Source organism: Equus caballus, chromosome X (assembly GCF_041296265.1).
Source record: "Equus caballus isolate H_3958 breed thoroughbred chromosome X, TB-T2T, whole genome shotgun sequence".
Lineage (NCBI taxonomy): Eukaryota > Metazoa > Chordata > Mammalia > Perissodactyla > Equidae > Equus > Equus caballus.
In genome coordinates, this window is record NC_091715.1 from 14,699,385 (window position 1) to 14,723,292 (window position 23,908).

At 42.8% G+C, this 23,908-nt stretch overlaps 1 protein-coding gene across 1 annotated transcript in view; it reads right to left on the reverse strand.

The window, feature by feature from the left end:
- ADGRG2 (adhesion G protein-coupled receptor G2) overlaps positions 1-15,082 on the reverse strand; it is a 113,387-nt gene extending 98,305 nt beyond the window's left edge. The window contains exon 1 of the mRNA XM_005614029.4: positions 14,971-15,082. The gene's annotated coding sequence lies outside the window, so the exon portion shown is untranslated. The remainder of the gene's footprint in view (positions 1-14,970) is intronic.
- Between the last annotated feature and the right edge of the window lie 8,826 nt (positions 15,083-23,908).

Below are 23,908 nucleotides of genomic sequence, written 5' to 3' on the forward strand. Positions count from 1 at the left end.
GCTCTCAGGCAGAGAAATGTGCAGCTAGTGGGTCGAAAGCGGCTGGTGTGTACTGAAATGGTCAGGGCCAGGATGTTGAAATGGACACCCAGTTTCCCTGGAATGAATGAGGAAGTACGAAACACTAAATCCAGGAGAGAAAAGGGTGGTTTCACGCCTGCCCTGCCCCACTCCTTTCTTCAGGTCAGTACCTGGGGGGTGGGGCAGGTGTGTGTGTTGGTTTGGCGTGCGTTTGAGTAGTTCAGTGGTTTCTCTTCAGGTGTTTGGAATGTTTGAGGAGAGACTAGGTAAGGAGGCGTTGAAAGGAGTCGCTACTTGAAGTTAAAAGAGCACTGGGCTTTGTCTCTGCTCTGAGGAAGACTGCACACACCTGGTTCTTCAGTGCTGGGAGGACGAGCGCAGAGAGGCACTTAGGCAGGGATGTTTAGCATTGGTAAATAGGCAATAGACAAAGGTTTCAGGTGACCCCCAGCTGTGCTCTAAAATCTCACTATTCAAAGTGCGGTCCTTGAACAGCAGAAATCTCCGGCCCCACCCCAGAGCTACAGAATCCACATCTGTATTTTAACAAGAGTCCCAGGTGACCAATTTGTACATTGGAAAAGCACTGCTGTAGATAATACTATTCGCTAATTATTCTCTGCATAGAGTACATTCAGCGACTGTGTCTCCTACCAAAAGCAAGTAGAAGGTATTTTCTCGATTTCAGGCTATATTTGCTCTATCCAGTTTGTTGAATTAACTTCAGATTTGCTGGATGGAGTAAGTTATTGCAACTTGGGACAAAGGGAGACACTAGTGTCAACTTGCCGACCTGTAGTAATCATAACAAAATAAACCACACTTTAGTTTTTCAAAAACTCCTCATTTACTTCTTTCTTCCTTTATTTCCGGTTGGTAAAATTAAGAATCAGTGCTTATGAATGCATAAAGATCCATGCATCTCTATGTTCATCGCAGCATTATTCACAATAGCCAAGACTTGGAAGCAACCCAGGTGCCCATCAAGGGATGAATGGATTAAAGAAGATGTGGTATATAGACACAATGAAATATTACTCAGCCATAAGAAATGATGAAATCCGGCCATTTGTGACAACATGGATGGATCTTGAGGGTATTATGCTGAGTGAAATTAGTCAGAGGGAGAAAGGCAAATACCATGTGATCTCACTCATAAGCAGAAGATAAAAACAACGACAAACAATCGCACAGAGACAGAAATTGGATTGGTGGTTACCAGAGGGGAAGGGGGGAGGGAGGAGGGTGAAAGGGGTGATTAGGCACATGTGTGTGGTGATGGATTGTAATTAGTCTTTGGGTGGTGAACATGTGTAATCTACACAGAAATCAAAATATATAACGATGTACACCTGAAATTTATAAAATGTTATAAACCAATAAAAAAAGAAATTAAATTCACCATATCCCATATCATAATAAACATAATTTGTTGTCTGCCTTTCTAAACATATTTTAAGTGTATATCAACATATGTGTCCATATTTACATGTGTGTATATTAAAATAAAATCAATTATAATAAATAAATAAAAGAATCAGTGCTTAATAAATCTGTACCATTCCAAGACTATTCAGGTGGGTAAACCTTTGCCTCAATATCTGCACAATACATTCAACAGTTCCATGAGTGTTTTTCGTTTCAAAATAAATACTAATGTGTGTGGGGGGGGCGGCAAGAAAAAGCAAGCCAAAATTCTTATTTAGAAATGACATTTTAATATAGGTAGTTGGTAGGGGAATAAATGAGCATAGAAACAGGCTCTTAGAAAAAAATTAAAGTAGAAAAACAATTGATGCTAAAGCTTAATTCAAGTTGTGAATTAAAAGCCCCAACATTGTATATGGATACAGATGTATGAATATGTCCAAAGGTGGCTACTAATCTGAGAAAATAACTGACAACTGTGAAAGCGATTAGATATATATTTAAAGCGTCCTTTTAGGTATTAAAGGAGAGCAGAATATGCCACCGCAAAATATGCTTATTTGGCATAAGGATTACCTTGAGGCTGATTATTTTTAAGAAACAGTAGACACGAGAGAAGCTCTAAAAACTGAGTAGAAGTTACTCTTTTATAATAGATATTTACATTTATAAGGGGAATCTCCGTTTGTAAGGGTGTCTCCCTCTCTGTACCAGGAAGAGGAGGATGACTTTAAATCTCCCAAAACTCTTATCAATGGAGAAAGCAGGACTTAAGTCTGCACAACGACCTTACTCTTGTTTACTGTGCTTTTCCTAGTTACCATCCATAACTGCCCACCCATCTTCTTTTGTCTTTAGCTGGAGATGGTATTTAAGGTGGTGGCTTGGGCCATTTTGGGGAGTTACTCAGTTTTCCTGGGTCTCTCCCATGTTTACAGGAGGTATACATGTTATTAAACTTCTGTTTGTTTTTCTCCTGTTAATCTGTCTTTTATTAGGGGAGTCTCAGGCAAGAACCCAGAAGGGTGGAGGGGAAATGACTTTTCCTCCCCTACAGTATTTGCCAAGTAGTAATACACGTGTTCATCAAAAGATATGTACAAGAGTGTTCCTCACAGCAGTGTCCATAAAAGCCAAAAACTGGAAACAAACCAAAGACCCATCAATAGTAGGAAGGACACATTGTGGTACAGTCATATAACGGAATACTATACAGCAACTGCAACTCTACACACAACGATGTGGATGAATCTCACAAACAAGACTGAGTGCAAAAAGTCAGATATCCTGGGTGGTACCATATATATAAAATTCAAGAATAGGCAAAATGAATCTATGACATTAGAATCAGAATAGTAGTTACTTTTGGAGGGTGGTAGTGACTGGAAGGAGACATGAAGGGGCCTTTGGGAGCTGCTCATGTTCTGATTCTTGATCTGGGGGCTGGTGACAGGGGTATGCGCAGTTTGTGAAAATTCATTGAGCTGTACGTTTATAATGTGCATAACGTGTACATCAATATGTACTTCAATAAAAAGCTTAATTAAAAAAATTATGTATACACACTTAATCCACTTTCACAGATGAGTCAAAAAAGAATAAGACTCACTCAAAATATCGCCATGAAATGCTACTTGACATACTTGCCTACCTTCACTAAAGATGGTTGCTAGAAAGAAAATGACTAATAATGATGCAGAGGTGATAAATATCACAAAAGTAAATAATGGTACATGCTCTTGATTCATGTTGATTCATGAACTGCAAATACAATGAGCATTTGATCCAATTAAAAAAAGTAAATCCTACTGGGTCGAAGGTAATGGTTTCTCCAAATACCCCAAAACATTTTGCTAATCACCTACATAAGAAAATCACTAGTTGAGCTCATTTGTACTGATTTTTCCTGGAAGCTTTAGTACCATACAGAATCCACTACAAAAGTTTGCAAAAAAGCCCAAAGCTAATCTTTAAATAATGCCTAAAAGGGAAACCACTTTAGCACACATCCTCCCAATCTTTCTCCCCCTCCCCCCATATATTCATGAATATCCATAAGGTTTAGAAAATTTATGTGTCTAAAACTCAAGGTAAATATGTCAATTTTTAAAAAATATCTGAGAACCAGTCTTATAGTTAGGAGGGCCAAGAAAGTCCTCCACTGAAAAATGTGACACTGGTGATTCCTGTAATTCTATCACTTTGTTTTCTCAGTAAAATCTAATTCCCCTTTGTCTGGAGACTCTAATAATTAGGATCCTAACACATAAATATAAATGTGTTTATCAGATCACTCTTCTCACCAAAAGCTTCTAGACTTAGCCCCAGAAACATGAGTGTACTCACAGGAGAAAGAATATTAATCGAGTGTCTTCCATTTGCTGGGCATCATGTTAGCCAGTTTAAATGTATCATTCATTCATTTATCAAATATTTATTGAATACCTACTACATACCAAATACTACTGTAGGCATTAGGGACAAAGTGTGGACCCTGCTCACATTCTAGCATGGGGAGAGGAGGCAGGGGAGAGAAGAACAATAAATATACAAATAAGAAAACTAATATAAGTGCAGTGTTGAGAATTAAAGTAAGGTACGAACGATATAGAGGGAGACCTGGTGGCTATTTTAGATCAAGTGATCCAAGATTTGATATTTAAACTGACATATGAATGATGAAAAACCAGTCATAGAAAGATGAGGGAGGGAGTAGAGACAACATTCCAGGGAGAACAAACATTTAATACAGAAGACCAAAAGGAGCTTGATGTGCTAGAAGAGTCAAAAGGAGGAGCTGGGTCCACAACAGAGAAAGGTGAACAGCAGGGGCCAGAACACGGCACAACATAATCCAGCAGGGGAGTGACATGATCCAATTAATGTTTCTAAAAAGATGCTCTAGCTGCCTATTGGAATTGGATTATAGCAGGCCACTACAATTATCCAAGAAAGAGACGGTGGTGGACTGAAGTATGGTGGAGGAGTCGGGGTAGAGAGAAGTGGGAACACTTGTGATATACTTTGGAAGCCAAGCGGACAAGATTTGTTGATGGGTTGGGTGTGGAGCACGAAACTTACAGGCTTGAACAATTGGGTGGATGGTGGTGCCATATACTGGGAGGGCCTCACTGGGAGAGAATCAGGTTTGGCATAGGAATGGCAGGGAATCAAGATTTTGCTTTGGAAATACTGAGTTTGAGATGCCTATTGATATCCACGTGGATTAGTAAGTCTTTGTTAGTTCCAAGATTTTTTTATTTTAATATTTAAAAAGCACAAAAATGTTTAAAAGCATGATTTTTCCTGTGCTTTCTTCCATTTTTCATTTCTATAGTTCTCATTTCTGAGCCTTTTAATGTTTCAAGTTTCCCCCAAAACTTTCAACATTCTTAGAATTAGTCAATTTATCAACCTTTTTCTCTAGTATTTCCCAATGGTATTTTTGAGCCAGTATAAAGATCTCCAAGATATTTTTGAGACGATTCCCCTTACACAATAAGATCAATTCTACATTTTAATCTAATAGTGGTAATGCAGTTTGAATGCCATGCTAAGGAGGCTGAAGTTTACTTTTTCTTAAAATCAGCATAAATGAATGAGTTCTGGAGATCTAATGTATAGCAGGGTGACTACAATTAACAATAGTGTATTGTATACTTGAAGTTTGCTAGAAGGGTAGATCCTAACTGTTCTTACCATACACACATACACACACACACACACACACAAAAGGCAACTGTGAGGTGATGGGTGTGTTAGAGTGTGGTGATCATTTCACAATGTATACATATATCAAAATATCACATTGTACACCTTAAATATATACAATTCCTATTTGTCAATTATACCTCAACAAAGCTGATGGTGGGGGGGACAGTACATACAAAGCTTTTAAAAGAATGGATTAGTAAATCTTGAGTGGTGGGAATGGTCATGGCTGCAGGTACTGGCATCTAGATGGAATATAAAGTCATAGACTGGATGGGGACATCTCAGGAGCCTGTACAAAGAGAAGAGAAGGGAGTCCCAGGGCCCTGGAGGGACACCAACCTTTGTAGGTTGAGCCAATGAGGAGGAGCCAGAAAGGAAGACCTAGAATGAGTTACCAGCAAGAGTAGGAAAACCAAGAGAGCGTAGGATAATGGAAGCCACAAGAAGAAAGTGTTCAAAGAAGGAAGGAATGACTATGTCAAATGCTGCTGCAAAGTCAAGTATGATAAGTCAGAGAAGTGACAGCTGCTGTATTTGGCAACAAGGAGTTCATTGAGGACTGACAAGAAGAGCCTCAGGACAAGACCCTCATTAGATTGGACAAGGGAAGAATGTGGGGCAATAAAGTAAGTGCAGCCTTTTAAGAGGTTCCCCTGAGGAGGGGTGACTAGAAATGTGGGGGCGACTGGCAGGGGATGCAGAACCAATGGAGATATTACATATTAGAACATGATTATAACTTGATGGGAATGATCCAGAAAAGAAGAGAGGGAAGTTCACTAAAGCAGGAAAGAAAGAAGCAAATAGAATTAAGAATTAAGTCCTTCACACCTTGAGCACCAAAATAATTAAGTACAGTAATGAATTGAAAACCACTGAAAAAAATAGGAATTCTTGAGTCCATACCGATAATAAACACATGAATAAATAAATAAATAGGGGAGAAGGAAGGGCTCTTGCTGAGGGCCAACTGGTAAATGTGGAGAGAATACCAGAGTTGGAAATCATTATTTTCAACCATCATATTAAAGATTGGATCAGGCAAAAATCATCACTGGATGCTAAATCTAGTGGGAAATACTGATAAGGAGTAGGCTATTTGTGTCTTCCCACAGACTGATGATTAGGAAGGAAAAAGCCAGTCACTACACAGTGGAGAAATTAGACAGCACCTTGACCAGGTGATCAAAATTAACATCACCAACAAGGAAGAGAAGAACATCCAGACATCATGGACCTCCAGATGTGGTACCCTGAGGACACAACATCGTCTATGCAGTATTCTGGCCCCAAATGCCTAACTTGTATCTAGTCACAAGAATCATCAGACAAACCCCAAACAATGAATGTTCTATTAAAAAAGGAGAGGGGGGTGGTGTGTATTCATCCTAAATGCTGAATGGGAGCAGAATATGCCACCCCAAAATATGCCTCTTTGGCATAAGGATTATTTCAAGCTGATTATTTTTAAGAAATAGCAGACATCAGAGAAGCTCTGAAAACCATGACATTTATGAGAGAAATATCCATTTGTAAGGGTGTCTCCCTCTCTGTACTAGGAAGAGAAGGATAACTTTAAATGTCTAGAAACTCTTTATCAATGGAGAAGGCAGGACTTAAATCTGCATCACAACCTTACCCTTATTTACTGTGCTTTGCCTGGTCACCTCCCATAACTGCCCCCCCCCACACACACACTTCTTTTGTCTTTAGCTGGAGATGGTATTTAAGGTGGTGGCTTGGGCCATTTCAGGGAGTTTCTCACTTTTCCTGGGTCTCTCGCATGTATACAGGAGGTATGCATGTTGTTAAACTTCTGTTTGTTTTTCTCCTGTTAATCTTTTATTACACGGGGGTCTCAGCCAAGAACCTAGAAGGGTAGAGGGAAAATTATTTTTCCTTCCCCACAATGCCAATGTCATAAAAGACAAAGAAAGGCTGTGGAAATGTTCCAGACTAAAAGAGGCTAAGAGATATGACAACTAACTGCCATAACAACCCTAGACGAGATCTGTACTAGAAGGAAAAATGCTATAACGGATGTTATCAGGTCTGTTGTCAAAATTGGAATACAAATGGCAGATTAAAAAACAGTATTGTATCAATGTTAAATTTACTGAAGTTGATAACAGTACCACGGTTATGTAAGAGAATATTCTTATTCTTAGGAAACCCATACTGAAGTGCTTAGGAGTAAAGTCCGTGATGCATGTAACTTATCCTCACATGGTTCAGAAAAACATTATGTGCTTGAGCAAGAGTGCATATGATAAAGCAAATGTAAAATGTTAACAATAGATGCATCTGGACAAAGGGTATATGAGTATTCTCTGTACTATTTTTACTTTTGCAACTTACTTGGAAAGTTTGAAATTTCCAAACAAAAAGTTTTAAAAAATGAAAAAAAGAACATGTCCTTGAGAAGGCAAAGAGGATGAGGGGTCCAAAGCCCAGAAAAGAAGCCAGTCTTTGACACATTGGGGACGTTTCATTCCCAGATCCACAGTAACAGTGGGGAGCACCATGACTATTTGTTCAAACACACACATGTTGGGAGTTCGGGTGGTGAGAATATGAGGAGGTTCCTGTCCAATGAGCCAGAGTCAGCAGCTACTGTAGGCGGGACAGAGGAAAGAAAAGGTGTCAAACAGCTGTTTTGGGGACTAGAAAAGCAAATCCACTCTGCCAGCATGGGAGGCTTGCCGGGCACTGCTGAGGGCCCATGTAAGGTTTACTAAGGTCACGAACTGGACCTAGACATCAGTATTTATTCTGAAAACTCCCCAGGTGATTCCAATGGGCAGCCAGCTTTCAGAACTACTGTGCTAATGCAGGGTTTCTCAACCTCAGCACTATGGACGTTTGGGCCAGATAATTGTCTGTTGGGGAGTAAGAGGGACCGGCGGGGGGTGGGTGGTTCCTGTGCATTGTAGGATGTCTAGCAACATCCCTGGCCCCTACCCACTAGATGCCAGTAGCACTTCCCCCCACCCTGCCAGTCATGACAACCAGAAATGTCTCCAGACATTGGCAAATGTCCCCAGGGGGGCAAAATCAGCCCTGGTTGAGAACCACTATGGTAAGAGAACAAAGGCCACAAACATTACATGTTCATAAAGTTCAGGAATTGTGTATACTCCTTGTTGCTATGAGCATTGTGGTTAAGAACACAGGCTCTGAAATCAGATGGTCTGTGTTCAAACCCTGGATCCACTACTTAACATTTTGTATGACCTTCGGCAAAGTACCTAACCTCTCTGTGCCTCAGTTTCCTCATCTATAAAATGGTAATAATAGTACCTACCTCGAGAAATTGGGAGGAATAAATGAGTTAACATATCTAAAGCAGTAAGAGCAGTGCCTGCCCAATAAATATTAGCTACCGTTATTATTATCACAGAGTCAGAAACGTAGTGGATGCCAGATGTCTGCTGATTAACGAACTGCTTACATTAAAATATACCCCATGCGCAACCAAAAGAAATTTCCACACTAAAATTAAACAGAAAGGCAGAGTGTGTTGAATTTCTCTTAGGATTAGTGCCTGATTTGTTCTAGATTCTAGGCACACTCATTCATCCAGTCAACAAATATTTATTGAGCATCTACTATGCCCCACTCTTCTAGGTTCTGAGAATACAACAGTGAGCAGGATACACAAAGCCCTTGCCTTCTTGGAACTTATAATCTAGCAGGGAAAAAAAGACATGGAATCAGTCAACAAATAATTAAATAATATAATTGCAGATAATAGTGTTGCCAACAAAACAAAAGTGGGATGAGGGGGTGGATATTTCTGGTGGTAGGTGGGCAATGCTATTTTAGAATGAGGGTTAGAAAAGACCCTGATGAAACAAGAGAACAAGGTATGTGAATATCTAGTGAAACGGTGCTCCAGGCGGGTGGCAGAGCAAATGCAGAGGCTGGGAGGCAGGCCAAAGCTTGGCTTGGGTGAGGAACAGCAAGGAGGCTGGAGTGCTTGGAGAAGTGTATGAGGAATTGGGGTCAAGACCCAGAGGGCCTCAGAGGCTACAGTGAGGATCTGGGGATTTATTCCAACTGTGGTAGAGGTGATTAGAGGGTTTCGAGCAGTGGGTTTGCAAGACTGCATTTACTGGCTATTCTGTGAGGTCAAGGGTGGATGCTGGGAGACTCATTTAGAGGTTATAGAGTAATTCAAGAGAGAAATGTGGGTAGCTCTGATTATCTCAGGGTATTATAAATGAACTCACTTTGCCTCACAGCAGGATCTGATATAAAATGAATCTGTCCTGGACAGTTCAGCAGTTTAGGGGCTAAGAAACTAAATGTACAGTTTTATAAACCAGTGTTTTATGAAAGTGGTCAAATTAGTTTAGAGGGTCATGATCATCCTTTTAAAATGAAATAGAACAGATGGAAGAGAATTGAAAATATCAGAATATATGGCACAAAGGAAAAGTGCATAATACTTTGTGAGATTCTGTTTGAATTATACATAGGTATGTACATACTGAGTTGAATTACAAAATGTATTTCTCACTATGAATGGTGGGTAGGAAAGTTTGAAAACCACCACAAAAAGCTACCTTATTTATGCATAACTAGGTTATAAACTGTCCCTTTATTCTCTCCCTTCAGCACTGTACCTGGCAGCCCCCCAAATGAGAACATTATAAAAAGCTCCAATGGTAGTTTCTTTGCAGTCTAAATAAAACGAATTGACTTATGCCATGCTATCTTCTCCTCCAGGGAGATCAAAATATGACCCTCCAAAGCCAGCGAGACTGACGCACCTCAAAACTGTTAGGCTTTCAATGAAAAAAATTCCAAGAAGAACAAGAAATTTTTAAATTAAACTTTAGACGTTTAAAAGCTAAAAATGGAAAGAAACCTGCTGAAGATAATAATGGTAATGACCAGAACTCTATAGTAAGCATAATACCTAGTGGTAAACTATTAGAAGGATTCCCACCCAAATGAGAAACCCCTCCTCAACATTGTCCTAGAAGGAAACCTACCCAAAGGCAAGCAAATAAAATTGAGGAAAAAATATTGGGGGGAGGGGATCCCTATACTATTGCCATTTGCAGAGAGTTTGGTTGTCTATCTTAAAAACCCAAGAAAACCAAATGAAAAACTATGAGAACTAATAAAAATTCAGTAAGATGGCTTGGATATGATAGACTTACCAAAAAATTAAATAGCCTTTCTATATAATAGTATAGTAATTATAAAATGAAATGGGAAAAAAAGGACATAATGTCCAAAAGCAATAAAAAGTACACAAAACAATCTAGAAATTCACCTAACAAGAATGTGTAAGACCTACAGTGTGGTATTCGCATAAGGACAGACATACACATCAATGGAACAGAATAGAATTCAAAAATAAACCCATACATATACAGACAATTAATTTTTGACAAAGAGGCCAAGGGGATACAATGGGGGAAAAGCACAGTCTTTTCAACCAATAGTGTTGAACAATTGGCTATCTATATGGAAAAAAGTGAACCTTGACCCATAAAAACTTAACTTGAAGTCAGAAACCTACATGTAAATGATAAAACTGTAACATGTCTAGAAGAAAACACAAGAGAAAATCTTGGTAAACTTGAGGTAGACAAAGATTTATTAGACAGGCTACTAAAAGTGCTATCCATAGGGGAAAAAACCTGACAAAGTAGACTTTATCAAAATTTGAAACTTCTGCTCTTCAAAAAAAAGTCATTAATTTCAATTATAAGAGGTAGAAGTCAAATAAAATAGTCAAACTGATTGAAGCAGAGAGTAGAATGGTGGTTGCCAGGGGCTGGGGGAGGAGGGATGGGGAGTTCCTGCTCAATGAGTATAAAGTTTCAATTATGCAAGATGAGTAAGTTCTGGAGATCTACTGTATAACATTGTGCCTGTAGTTAACAATACTGTATTGTGCACTTCAAAATTCGTTAAGAGGGTAGATCTCATGCTAAGTGTTCTTACCACAATAAAAAAAAAAAAGAAAGAAAATGAAAAGGCAAGCAGCAGACTAAAAGAAAATATTTGCAATGCATATATCTGACAGAGAACTTGTATCCAGATATACAATATATGAAGAACTCTTATGATTCAGTAATAAGACAAACAATAAAAAACCCCCAGACATTTCATAAAAGAAGATACACTAATGACCAAAAAGCACATGAAAAGATGCTTAACATCATTAGTCATCAGGGAAGCACAAACTAAAACCACAAAGAGATGACACCACAAACCCACTGGAATGGCTGAAATAAAATAAACTGACAATACCAAGTGCTGACAAGGAAGCCAAGCAACTGGACCTCTCATACATTGCTGGTGGGAATGCACTGTGGTGCAGCCACTTGGGAAAAGCTCAGCAGTTTCTTACAAAGTTAAATTCACCATACAATACAGCAACAATCTTACTTCTAGGTATTTACCTGAGTAAAATGAAAATTTATGTCCACACAGAAAGCTGTATGCTAATGTTTATATTAGCCCTAGTCATAATCACTGAAAGTTGGTGAATGGATAAACAAACTGTGGAACATTACTCAGCAATAAAAATGAACAAATTAGGGGCCGTCCCGGTGGCACAGCATTTAAGTGCACATGTTCCGCTCTCGCGGCCCCGGGGTTCACCAGTTCAGATCCCGGGTGCGGACATGGCACCACTTGGCACACCATGCTGTGGTAGGCGTCCCACATATAAAAAAAAGGTAGAGGAAGATGAGCACGAATGTTAGCTCAGGGCCAGTCTTCCTCAGCAAAAAGAGGAGGATTGGCAGCAGTTAGCTCAGGGCTAATCTTCCTCAAAAGAAAAAAAAACAAATTACTGAGTCGCACAACAACATGGATGAATCTCAAATGCTTTATGCTACAGGAAAGAAGCCAGACTCAGAAGGCTACATGGCATATGAATCCATCCACAGGACATTCTGGAAAAGACAAATTTATAGCAACAGAAAACAAATCGGTGGTTGCCAGGGGCTAAGAGTGGTGGGAGGGAGTGACCACAAAGGGTCAATAAAGAATTTTTTAGAGTGATGAAATTCTTCTGTATCTTGATATGGTGGTCATTACATGACTATATGTACTTGTAAAAACTTATAGAACTTTACATTAAAGGAGTGACTGTCATAAATAAATTTTACCTCAATTTTAAAAACACGGAATCAACTCAAGAATTAAGTAGATTTATAAAATGGAACAGTGTTCACAGAATCTTATTTTAGGGAATTTATTTTATTATAATTTTCCCCAAATGTTTAGCCCATTTCTTAAGTTCCAATACCCCCCCCACCTCATACCATGCCCCTAAAATAAGTTCAACGTGGATTAAAGACCCACATATTTTAAAAACCATGAAGATTTTAAAAGAAAATTTTTTTTCTCTGAGGTAGGGAAAGTCTTCCTCAGAGAGGCATAGAAACCAGCTCCCAGGATTTTTTTTAAAGACAAACTCTCTCTTTTCTATCTCGAGAATTACTGACATCACAGAAACACATTCTCTTCCTTCCTTCTTTTTTTTTAAACATAATGGTGCTCTTCCCAGTTTGTAGCGTGTATTTGAAAGTGACTTGGCACTCTCAGGGAGCAAAATGCAAAAATGTGTTTGTCAGTTTCATGTGAGCAGTGAAAGAACCAGGAACCTAGTAGTGATGTCCCCCTGAGTCCTAAACCAGACTCAGCCACACTGCAACCACACCAGAGCCCCAGTTGGCCATAGAAAAGCAGCTTCTTTACTGGCTCTCCCTAACACCTGAGCAAACTCGCTCTGCCATTTCTGGAAAGCTTGTTCATGGTACCAAAAACACAGCAGCTCTCCCTACCCTGCCAAACCCGCCAATGAAATTCCACTTCTCAGACTTTTTCTCCCTCTGCTGAACAAAATCATATCCACAATTAAAGTTCAAGTTTTTCTTTTCTTCTCTGTGTTTCCAATTTTTTTTTTTTTTTTTTTTTTTTTTTTTTAGAAAAGCACACACACCTGGAATCTGTGGGGGTTTGGCAAGAATTATTCACAGAGAAAACACTAAGCTGGCCTTGCATTTCTTCAGCGTTTTTCAATAGCGAAATCTGCTCTATCCCCCTTCTAATGAAAGTCACCTTGCAGGGATGTGGGAATGATAAAAGCAGAGAGAATCCGATCCAGGCTGGCATGGCACTGAGGCCCTGTAAAACAATACTCCTGAACAGCTACAAAATTTGGCAACATTTTGTTTTCCAGCTTTGCATTTGAGCTGTTCAAAGTAGCCAAACCAAGCAATGTCCAGGTCATTTTAGATCTTAACTAAGCAAAACTTTGAGACACTAAAAACGATTCCTCAAATCCTTTGGAAATAACACACACTTTGTCACTTAATTTATGATTTATTATAACATCAAACTTAATTGTATTGTACATATTAATAATTAAGCTCTTAATAAACAGTTAATTATTGATAAAGCAGTAAATATTGGCATACCATGTGTAACTGAGGTTATACTCATAGGCTTACTTCTTAAAATAGCCAAGAAAGGTTAAGGAACTGCTAGAGGGACATCTAGCTAGTCTTTCCTTAATAAACCACTTTCCATCACCCACCAGCTCTGAACCCTGATCAAAGAAACAGGCTCTTTCTGCCTGTGGTAACTGCTAGACAGAATCAGCTACATGATTTGTGCGGCCCAGTACAAAATGAAAATGCGAGGCCCCTTGTTCAAAAATTATTAAGAATTTTGACAACGACAACAGAGCATGAAACCAAATACAGGTTGCACGCCCACGAAACCAGCTCTTCCACCAGATAATGTACTTGGCTAGTAACCTGGTAAGGAAAGTAAAGCATTTTGCTATTAAATGAGTAGCAATCGTTTTAATGTGTGTGTTGCGCGTGGAGGTGGGATTGTAAAGTCTTAGGACCTCCTCTCCCAATCTCCCACTTTTCCTAAGGTTTTCAGCCTGTTGGACAAAAAGTACTTCCGCAGGGCCTGCCATATAAAGTGCAGTCAATGGAGCAGCACCATCAGCATCATCTGGGGGCTTGTTAGAAATGCAGACTGTCGGGCCCCACCTCATATCTACAAAATCAGAATCTGCATTTTAACCAGATCCCCAGGGGATTCGTGTGAACAGTACATACTAAAAAGTGCCGCCTGCCTTATCTGGTTCTGGGGAAGCCCGTGACCTCTCTTTCTCCTTCTCCCCTTAGAGATAGTTCCGGAGCCTCGAAATGGCAAGTCCCAGTCGAAATGCGCTCGCCCGAGACTGCAGCCTCCTCCTTCCCCCACGCTCATTCCCAGGATTCGGGCTGCCTTTCCATCCCGCCGCGCCCGGGGCCACCTGTTCTGGGTCCCGCCAGGCAGCGCTGCGCCAAGCCGGCTCGGGCCCGGGGAGCGTTCGCACTCCGCAGGCTCCCACGCACCCACTGCCTGGCGCGGTAAACTGAGTCCTCGCAAGTCGCGTCTCGAAGACCGCCCGCGTGAACAAGACTCGCGGTTCCTTTTCCCAGAGGTGGGGAGAGTTTGAGTCCGTTTGAAGCTTTCGAATACACACGTCCCCCCCTCGGAGAACGCGTCGCCGGAGCCCCCTTTCCCACGGCGCGCACTCTCCCACTGTCGGGGTGCCAGCCCCCGGGGCTCGGCCCTCTGGCTCTGCCTTTCAGGGTGGCCCTGGCCCCGGCTCAGAGCCGCAACCGGGCGGAGGGAGCGTTCGCCCCGCTGTCCCGTCGCCCTCCAGGTCCAGGCGCTACACCCGAGCCTCCCGCGCCCGTCGCCAGCTCCCCGGACTGGGGCTCGGGAACCTGAGGGAACAGACCCATCCCGGCGCCGCGCGCTTACCTGCCGGTCCCTGCCGACGGGCTGGCTGCTGGCGCCCTCCGGCCCTCCTTTTCCCCTTTCCCTCCCGCCGCGTCCCTCCTCCTCCCTCCCGCGGGCTGGGCGCCGCCCCCGGCGCTCGCGGACCGCTCGCCCGCCCGCTCTCTAGCTGCCCGCGCGGCGTGGCGCGTCCGGCGCGCGGCGGCGGCGAGGCTGGACGCGGAGGTGGGGAGCGGGCGGGGCGCGGAGGGAGGAGGGTGCGAGCGAGCGGCTCTGCTGGACGAAGCCCTGCGGGGATCTCCTGGCGGGAGGGCAGGGCGAGAAGTGGGTCCGCGGACCCGGCGGCCCGTCCCACCCCAGTAGAAGCCCCCCGCGGCGCTTCTGGACTCCCTGGACCGCCAGACCCTCGGATGCCCGGCGTCCGGTCCGCCGCGCTCTTTGGTGACCCCAACCTTCAGACCCAGCCGCTCACCTTTAGGGGTCGCCCTGGTACCCAAATGCCTGTCCCACCATTTTCAGCACGGTGCGCTGTGATGGGTGGGAACCCTGACGTCGCCCCTCTGCCACAATGTTCCTGATGCAGAGATCAGATGTCAGACCACTTGGAGGGGCATTTGGAGAGATCCCTAAAAGAAAAACGTCCTTGGAAAGGATTCAGCACCATAGTTATCTAGTGAAGGACATGTTACATCGGATACCTAGAAACTGGGATCCCCAGCGCTCTGCCTGCTGGGTGTGTGTGTGGGGGGGGGGGGGCTGATAATATGAAATGAGTTGTCCCTGGTCCCCTCTACTCTTTCTGTGTGACAGCATCTCCTCCCTCTGCATTGTCACAGAATAAAAACTAGAGCGGATAGGATTTACAGATCACCTAACCAGCTTATCAGAGTACCTCATGTTGTAGATGGATAACGGAGGCCTGCGGGGGGGGGGGGGCGGGGGGGGCTTGGCTCTGTTCTCCAATAAGAATTGGAGACCAGGAAAAAAGTAAGCACTCTGAATTCCTTCTCTGGCTCTTTTTACTGCCCCCCACTACCCTCTCCAGCCCTCCTCTTTAGAGTCAAATAACTCCTATATTTGCAAAATACTTTATCACTTTAAAAGCACCATTCTCTTTTGTTAAAACCTACAGGAGAATATTCCATTTTTCTTTACCACCCAAACAAAATTCTAGATTCTGAATTGCATTCACGGCTCTGGAGAGGATTTTTATAAAGTGCGGATCTGCTGAGCACCTCCTGGCTGACTCTGCCATGTTAGACACGACACAGGCGAGATATATACTCCGCTTTGCAGGAGGGGTTGAATTTGTTTTGCAAACACCAACTTACTCACACTCACAACATTCTAACTGGATAAATGAATGGAAAGTGTTTTCAGAGAGACTTTTGACTGGTTGGATTAAGGGGGAGTGGAGGTCAGGAAGCTCATCCAGGTTACATAACAAGTTCGAGGCAGAATTATGATGAGAGGAAAAACAGTATATTTTAATAAACAGATTCAATGTTACTCCAAAGGGTTAAATTGTTTCCATTTGCATTAGCTGAACACTGCATATGTTTGACTTATTAGAAAACAGGGCTCACATTGTGTAGAGGCACCAGAAATCTCATCCACTATTTGCCAGAATCTGTTAAAATTGAGCGTACAACTACCCTATGTCTAGCAATTCCCCTTCTAGGCGTGTACTCAGCAGAAATGAGCGCATGTGTTTACCAAAGAACATGAACGAGAACCTTCATGGCAGTGTATTTGTAATAGCCCCAGCCTGGAAGCTACCCAAATGTCCATCAATATTGTGGTGGTATAGTGACAAAATGGAATGCCAGACGGCAATGAGGATGCATAAACCACTGCTGTGCTGAGTATAGACAGACTTCATCAACAATATTGAGCGAAGGAAGTCAGACACGAATGCATACACACTACATGATTCCATTTGTACGAAGTAGGAAACATACGAAACCAAGCTATGAAGTTAGGAGTCAGGATGGTGGTCACTGAGGGGTTGGTGACTGGAGGGAGCTACAAGGGGGATAAGAAGCATTTATAGGGTACTACTTACATGGATCTATTAAGTTAGTGAAAATTCACTGAGCTGCTCACCTATGATACATGCACTTTTCTTTATTTATGTTTTACTTCAATAAAAAGCTAAAATATGTATGGCTCACATTGAGTTGCCTGAATTTCTAAAGAGTGATATTCTAAAGTGAATAAGTATACTTTTCCTTTAAACAATCTTGCTGTTAAAAAAGTCACTTTAAGGAAATATGTTTAAAAAACAAAAATGAGACACTCTTTAGCCTAAAATTAGAAATTCATATTCTGATGCACTTCCAGTGAAACTGTCGTTCTCCTTGACACACACTCTCAAATCAAAGATCAACATAACTCTGCCATCAGGACCAACAGAAGAGGAAAGAGCCTGTGACTGAGGAGCACCCCGCTCCCCCCCCCGCCCCCCCTCCCCCCGCCTCCAGCCATGGGGCTCTCTGCCTTTTCCATGAGAGGGAGTCCTGGTCACACGCCTCCTACACAAGCCCTGTCTGGTGACATGAAGGAAGACTGTGGGTGCCCAGGATTTGCGGTTGAAACTTATCCACAACCGGTGGGCTGATGTCCCAGCAACTGGAGAGTGGGTGATTTTGGCTCCTGCCCCCCAGGGTCTTTTAGCCAGTGATAGAGTTGATCCCCAGGCATTGGTCGATCAGGAAACATGACAGACTGAGTAGGGAGGTCAGAAGTCTTTGTCTCCTTGCCCCCTCCCACTGGTGGACCCCTTAGTGTGGGCTCTCTTGGCAAAGGGAGATGGCAGAGGAGGATAGCTCACCAGTGCTCAGGGCCCAGCTCACTCCTTAGAACTTCAAATGCAACTTTACCTGTGGCCAAACAGTCTAAAAATGTGAGATCACACAGAGGTCTCAAACAGATTCATTGTTTTCCGAGGGAAATGGGCACCAAGAGAACATGAGACTGGGGTGCAAGTTGAGATAGTGGGATGAGGAGATAGTAGCATGATGACGATGATGATGATAATTAACTTTATACTTGCTACATGCCAGGCATGTTAGGTTTTAACATACTTTATACTTTGTTACTAAAGCTTCATGGCAACCCACTGAGGATTGTCCAGCTGAGGAAACTGAGGCGCAGAGATGTTAGGTAGCTTTTCCTAAGATCCACAACTAGTAAGTGGTAGAGTCAGGACCGCAATCAGTCACAGTGTGACTCACAAGCTCCTGCTGTCTTAATGCCTAGATATGAAAGATGGAATGTTGGGGTGGCGAAAGCACCAAATAAAGAATCAGGAAGTGAGGGGGTTGGTGTCTACCAGCTTTGCCACTAACTAATCGGTGTAGTCTTAGACTACACTGAGTCTGCGTCTCAGTTTTCCCGTTTGTAAAATATGTAGGGGGCAACGAGGCCAATCTAAACTCCAGTGGTAGTGCCAAGGCTTGGTTTGGGATGTTTTAGGCCCCCCATAATCTCCATCAACACTCCAACACCACAAATAAAAGGCATCTAACAGTGTACTATACAAACAAAACAAGAAAAGTCCCCCAGCCCACATGGCCTCCACTTCCCACAAAATTGTAATCAGATTACCACACTTGACTTTCTCCTTACAGAAATTCTAGAGCTACCACTGCTCAGAAGTCTCTTCTGGCTTAAGTCATTCATTCATTCAACAAACATTTATTTTACACCTATAGTATCAGTGAGGATAGCCTGGGTTGTGCTGCAGTAACAATCAACTCTCAAAATTTCTGTGGTTATCACGACAAAGGTTTATGTCTGACTCACACTATGTGATCATCATAGGTTAGCAGTGGGGCTCTACTTACTACAGTCACTCAGGGATCCAGGCTGACTGAGGAGCCACCTTCTCAAACACTGCTGTTGCTGAGCTAGAAGGAAAAGAGCCCTGGACCACAAGCATTTAAATGCTCCAGCCCAGATGTGCAACACTTCTGCTCCCAACTCATCAGCTGGAACTGTCACATAGTTGCACCCAGGCATAGAGGGTCAGGAAATGCAGCCTTACAAGGATCCAGGAAGTGGAGAGGTAGAAGGTATTTGGCGAACAGCACTGATGACTACCACACTTACTATGTGCCAGACCCTGGGCAGATGAAGATGGGCAAGAGGTGGTCCCAGCCCTCCAGGCACTCTCAATCAAACCAGAGAAGTCTCTGGAACTGCGATTCCATCCCCTGTGCTATTTGGTGGATTTAGGTGAGAAACCAGTCATCGCCAATGTGAGTGAAGTCACCGTGTGATACAGCAAAATTTTTCTCCAGAACATTGCGCTAGTTCTAATGGTAGTGAACCTATTGCACAATGACAGAGATAAATAAATCACACTCTCGTGGGAGGCAAAAAGGCTCTCTCTTGTGAAAATACTGAATAAAGACAGTTGGACATGTTGTCATTCTGTTCGATGAAAATTACAAATGGCAGTTTAATGAAAAATGAAACCAGACTTTGGCCTCAACCAAGATGAGGGTGGTGGGACCAGCCCTTTCTGAGAATGTGTTCCAACTTGGGAAGAGCTGAGCGTGGCCCTGTGCCAACACAAATAACCCCAGAATCCAGAGGAAACTAAGTGCATCCCAGTTGATCTGCACGCTGGCATTAGCTTGTGCAACTCCCCACCACCCTGCCTGCAGTGAGCAATCCAAGGCCTTGGGGGTTGGAGTGGAGATTGAGGGGAGGAAGATGAGCCCATTGCGTTCTTCAGAAGTGAGACAGGAATCAGCTTTCTGGGACAGGCCACATTCAGCTCAGTCCTAACTGAAGATCTCTGAACAGCGATGGCTCTTTTTGTTTCTTGAAGGAACTCATGCAATTTTAAACCTAATCTTTTGTTTTACCTGTCTCTGAAACCGCAGGGCATATTTTAGGGGGAAATTCTGGACAGACACACCCTTCTAACCCCCTAGTTTGTCTTATATGTCCATTTCCCTCCCTGAAGAAGATACTTTGAGACTATGCAAATATCCTATTTCTCATCAAACCTTCTCCCATTAATTTTGGCAACCATCGGTGGATCATGCCGGCAATGATGATTACTGTGGTGTTCTACTGGTTGTCTATTTCTCTCATTCCTTCTACATTAATTCATTGGAATTCTTCTATAGGAAGAGCTGTACTTTCCCTCCCATTTCTTTACTTAATCAATTATTTTTATTTATATCAGAATGGGCTCGTGTGTAATTATTTTAGTCTGTGGGTTAAAATCCAATGCTACCATTATTTATTTTGTTGTCTCAGCTTCAGTCCTTGGGAGCTCTTTCAGGTTGGTTTCTGTGTCCTTATCCTTTCATGAGCACTTCCTTACTTTCTGGAACCCCAGTGTACTCCAGGCTCATCTTATATATTACTCCATTTTTCTCATTGCACCTAAGAAGGTGCCCTAAGTCCTTCTCCCTTTAAAAAAAATTATTTGATTATTTGTGTATTTTTTAGCTAAGTCACCAATTGGGAACCCACCGCATGAAGTAATGCTCCATTTTATTTGTCCTAAGTTGCTTTTTTGAAGTTGTAACAGTTATTCCCCCCGGGTCTAGTATTTGGAAACGTTGGGAAAAAAATGCCTCTTAACTAAATAAATCCTTCATCATCCTAGAATATTTTTGGTATGCCCATTGGCTCCATACTTCCTTGGTCTCACCTGTAGTTATGAAATTTTTGGCTATAAGTACAAGAAACCACAAATTCAACTGGCTTAAATCATAAGGAAATTTGTTATCTCAGGGAATGGGAAGACCAGAGGCACAGTGCAAGGATTCCGGCTCCTTTTCACTGTGATTCTTCCAACTCTGCCCTCAGCCTGGTTTCCCTCATGGTCACATGTTGGCAGTCAGCAGCAAAGAAGGCAACCGGCAAAATCACTTGTGTTCATCAAGAGGGGTAAGGGAAGGAGCAGAGTCCTAGAAGGGGAAGGAGAGGGAAAAACTCTCCTCCAACTGTGGAGTAAATAGCCTTCTCTTCAGTCTGATTGGGCCAACGTAGGTCACATGACTACCTCTGAACCAATTCAGCTGCCCGGGGAATGCCAGACACTGATTGGCTTAAGCCTAGATTCAATAACCAATCACTATCAAGGAGAATGTGATTAACGTGATTGCTGAGGACAAGCGCTTCTCAAATAGAAGCCTCCATCAGAATCGCCGAGAGGGCTTATTAGAATAAAAATTGCAAGACCCCAGCCCTAGAGTTTCTGATTCAGGAGTCTCAAGTGGGGCCTGAGAATTGACATTTCGTTGTACGTTTCTAACAAGTTCCCAAATGATGCTGAAGTTATTAGCATGGGAACCACACTTAGAGAACCACTGGGGTAGACCCATCGGACTAACTCTGCAGCTGGGGATGGGGATCAGTGTACCCTGAGTCACATGGGCTGTGTGGAAGAGAGGGGAATGCCTGAGAAAAACTAGGGGAAAAAAGGAATGGGTTGAGGGTAGATCATCAGCTGGTGTCCACCGAACCAGTGCTCCTCAAACTTTAATGTGCGTGAATCACTTGGGGATTTTGTTAAAATGCACATTCTGTTTCAGTAGATCTGGAGTGGGGCCTGAGATTCTATATTTCTACCAAGTGATGCTTTTGCTGCTGGTCCGTGGACCTCACTCTGAAGGGAGAGGCACTACATCCCCCTTTCCCTGGTTCAAGTCTTCAGTCCCCCACAGCTACGTGGTGCGGGAACTTCCTGACAGATTCCCCTGCATCTCAATTGTGAACGGTCCGATTGGCCTCCTAGACCAGTCCACAGTGCTCCCTATCAATGATAGAATCCAGCCTAGACTTCTTGCCTTGGCATTCATAGCCCTTGGGATCTGTCCTCAACCTAGTCCCCTGTGTGAATCCTCAACTCCAGTCAGGATCCCCACACACTCTGCCCATTCCCGTAGCTTTATCTTTGTGTTTGTTCTACTCCTCACCCACATTGTCCTTCCCCATCCTCTGCCTCTTTGAATCCTACACTTCTCTCAAGGGCAAGTTCAAAATCTATTTCTTCAAAGCCTCCTCTGCCCTCTCCTCGATGGATTCTACAATTATTTGCCAGTCCCAGGGTGCCAGGCAACTTCAGATGGCCTTCCCTCCCCTTAATTTCCAAAGCCCTCATTGTCTGCACCATTCGTTAAGCTCTGATGATTCCTGGCCTTGAATGTTGAGTTTAAGTCACAGTTGTAGTCTTCGACTAGAGTATAATAGTACTTTGAGAGAAAGCCCTGCTGTTTCCTTTTTCCCCTACAGTCTTCACCCCTGTGTCTGGATATAGTCAACATATTTGTCAAATAAAGTTAGGCTTGGCTGCAGTGGCAACCCTAAAATTCAATGGCTTAACTTCACAAAGGTGTATTTCTCCCTCACATGAAGTCTGAGGCGGGACCCTCCTCCATCTTAAAGGGAATCTATCAAGAACGTGTGCCTCCAAGATGGCCAAGGCAGAGAAGAGAAGGCTGAAGAAGGCACCTGGGCCTCATACATATCACTTCTGCTCACAATTGATTGGCCGGTACTAGTCCTACGGCTCCAACTTAACTGCAGGGAAGGCTGGGAAATGTAGGGAGCACATGGAATATTTGATGAGTACTTATCTATACCATAGTAGGTATCAGTAGTTATTTCTTGAGCAATAGTTTGAATCTATTTCTCTTTCCAGCTTCAAGAGATCTTTCATGAGGGATGATGACCAAGAACACACTGGATTCCAGTGAGGACTTCCCTGACCATCCTCTTTATTTATACTTTCAAACTCCCTCCTTCACCACTGCTGGCTCTCTCTCTACTCTTTCTCTGCTTTATTTTTTCTCCATAGCACTAATTGCCAACTAACTTATGTTACTTACTTGGTTTTTTTTATTGCTTCCCTCCCCTAAAAGACAGAAAGTAAGTTCCATACATTCCGTAAGGAAAAAGTTTTTTGATTTGGGTTTTTTCCCCCAACTATTTTTGTTGCTGCTGTGTCCCAGTTCCTAGACCTGTGCCTGGCACATAGTTGGTATTCAATAAATAATTGATGAATGAATGAATGTGTGAATCATGAATTTATATGAGAGGAGGTGACGCTTTTGTTTTTTTTTTACCAGGTGCCTTCCTGGATGGCATTGGCCTTGGCTGAATAAATGTATCAAAGGAAAAGTGTATATTGACTATTAAAAGCTTATCATCTCTAAAGTTGGTAGTGCCAACAACTTCCCTTGACCCTTTGCTCTGCTCCCGACTATGCCAATCTGTAGACTCAAGAGTAGGAGAAGGAGAGACAAAGAAGCTTCAGAAACATTCGTGCCAGAGCTTTTCTTCTCTTAGATTTGCCTCTGGATGGGCCACATCCCCAGGGCAGGCTGGGGAAATCATCAGAAAGCAGGCTACTAAATAGAGTTTCCAGGGACACTCTGGAACACTGCTGCTCTCTCCCTCCACCTGAAAAAAAAGTTCAAAAAACGCAAGTTATTCTCCAAGTCACCAGGTTAGGTGCCCAGTTTCCCTCCCGGGAATGTCTGCCCTGACAAGAACAATAAAATCCCTTTCTCCCAACTGGAGAGGTGGGACTCTTAGGAATAACTGCAATCCCTTGCTTTTTGTTTCGCCTTCTTTATTCCTTCACTTCAGAGAGCGAAATGTGATAGTAGCATAATTTCTGTAGCTTTTCTAAGAAATTCCTCTTTGCTGGCACACAAAAAGGACTCTCCTGGATTCCTGCCATTGGCCATGGAGCTTTAGCACATTGTTGTTGGCTCAGCTGGGGAGCCAAGATGAGTAAAATATTCTCTAAACTCCTGTGGAAACACACAGCAAGTGTTTCCAACCATACTGTATTATTTGACCCAAAATATTTTCCCCCTCTTATTTGCCAATCCATGTGTTACTTCCCTCAAAACTCAAGTGGCCCGCTTTTCCCAAACCCCACAGTACTTGGATTACTAAGAGGGTCTGGGGCCACCACTAGCCA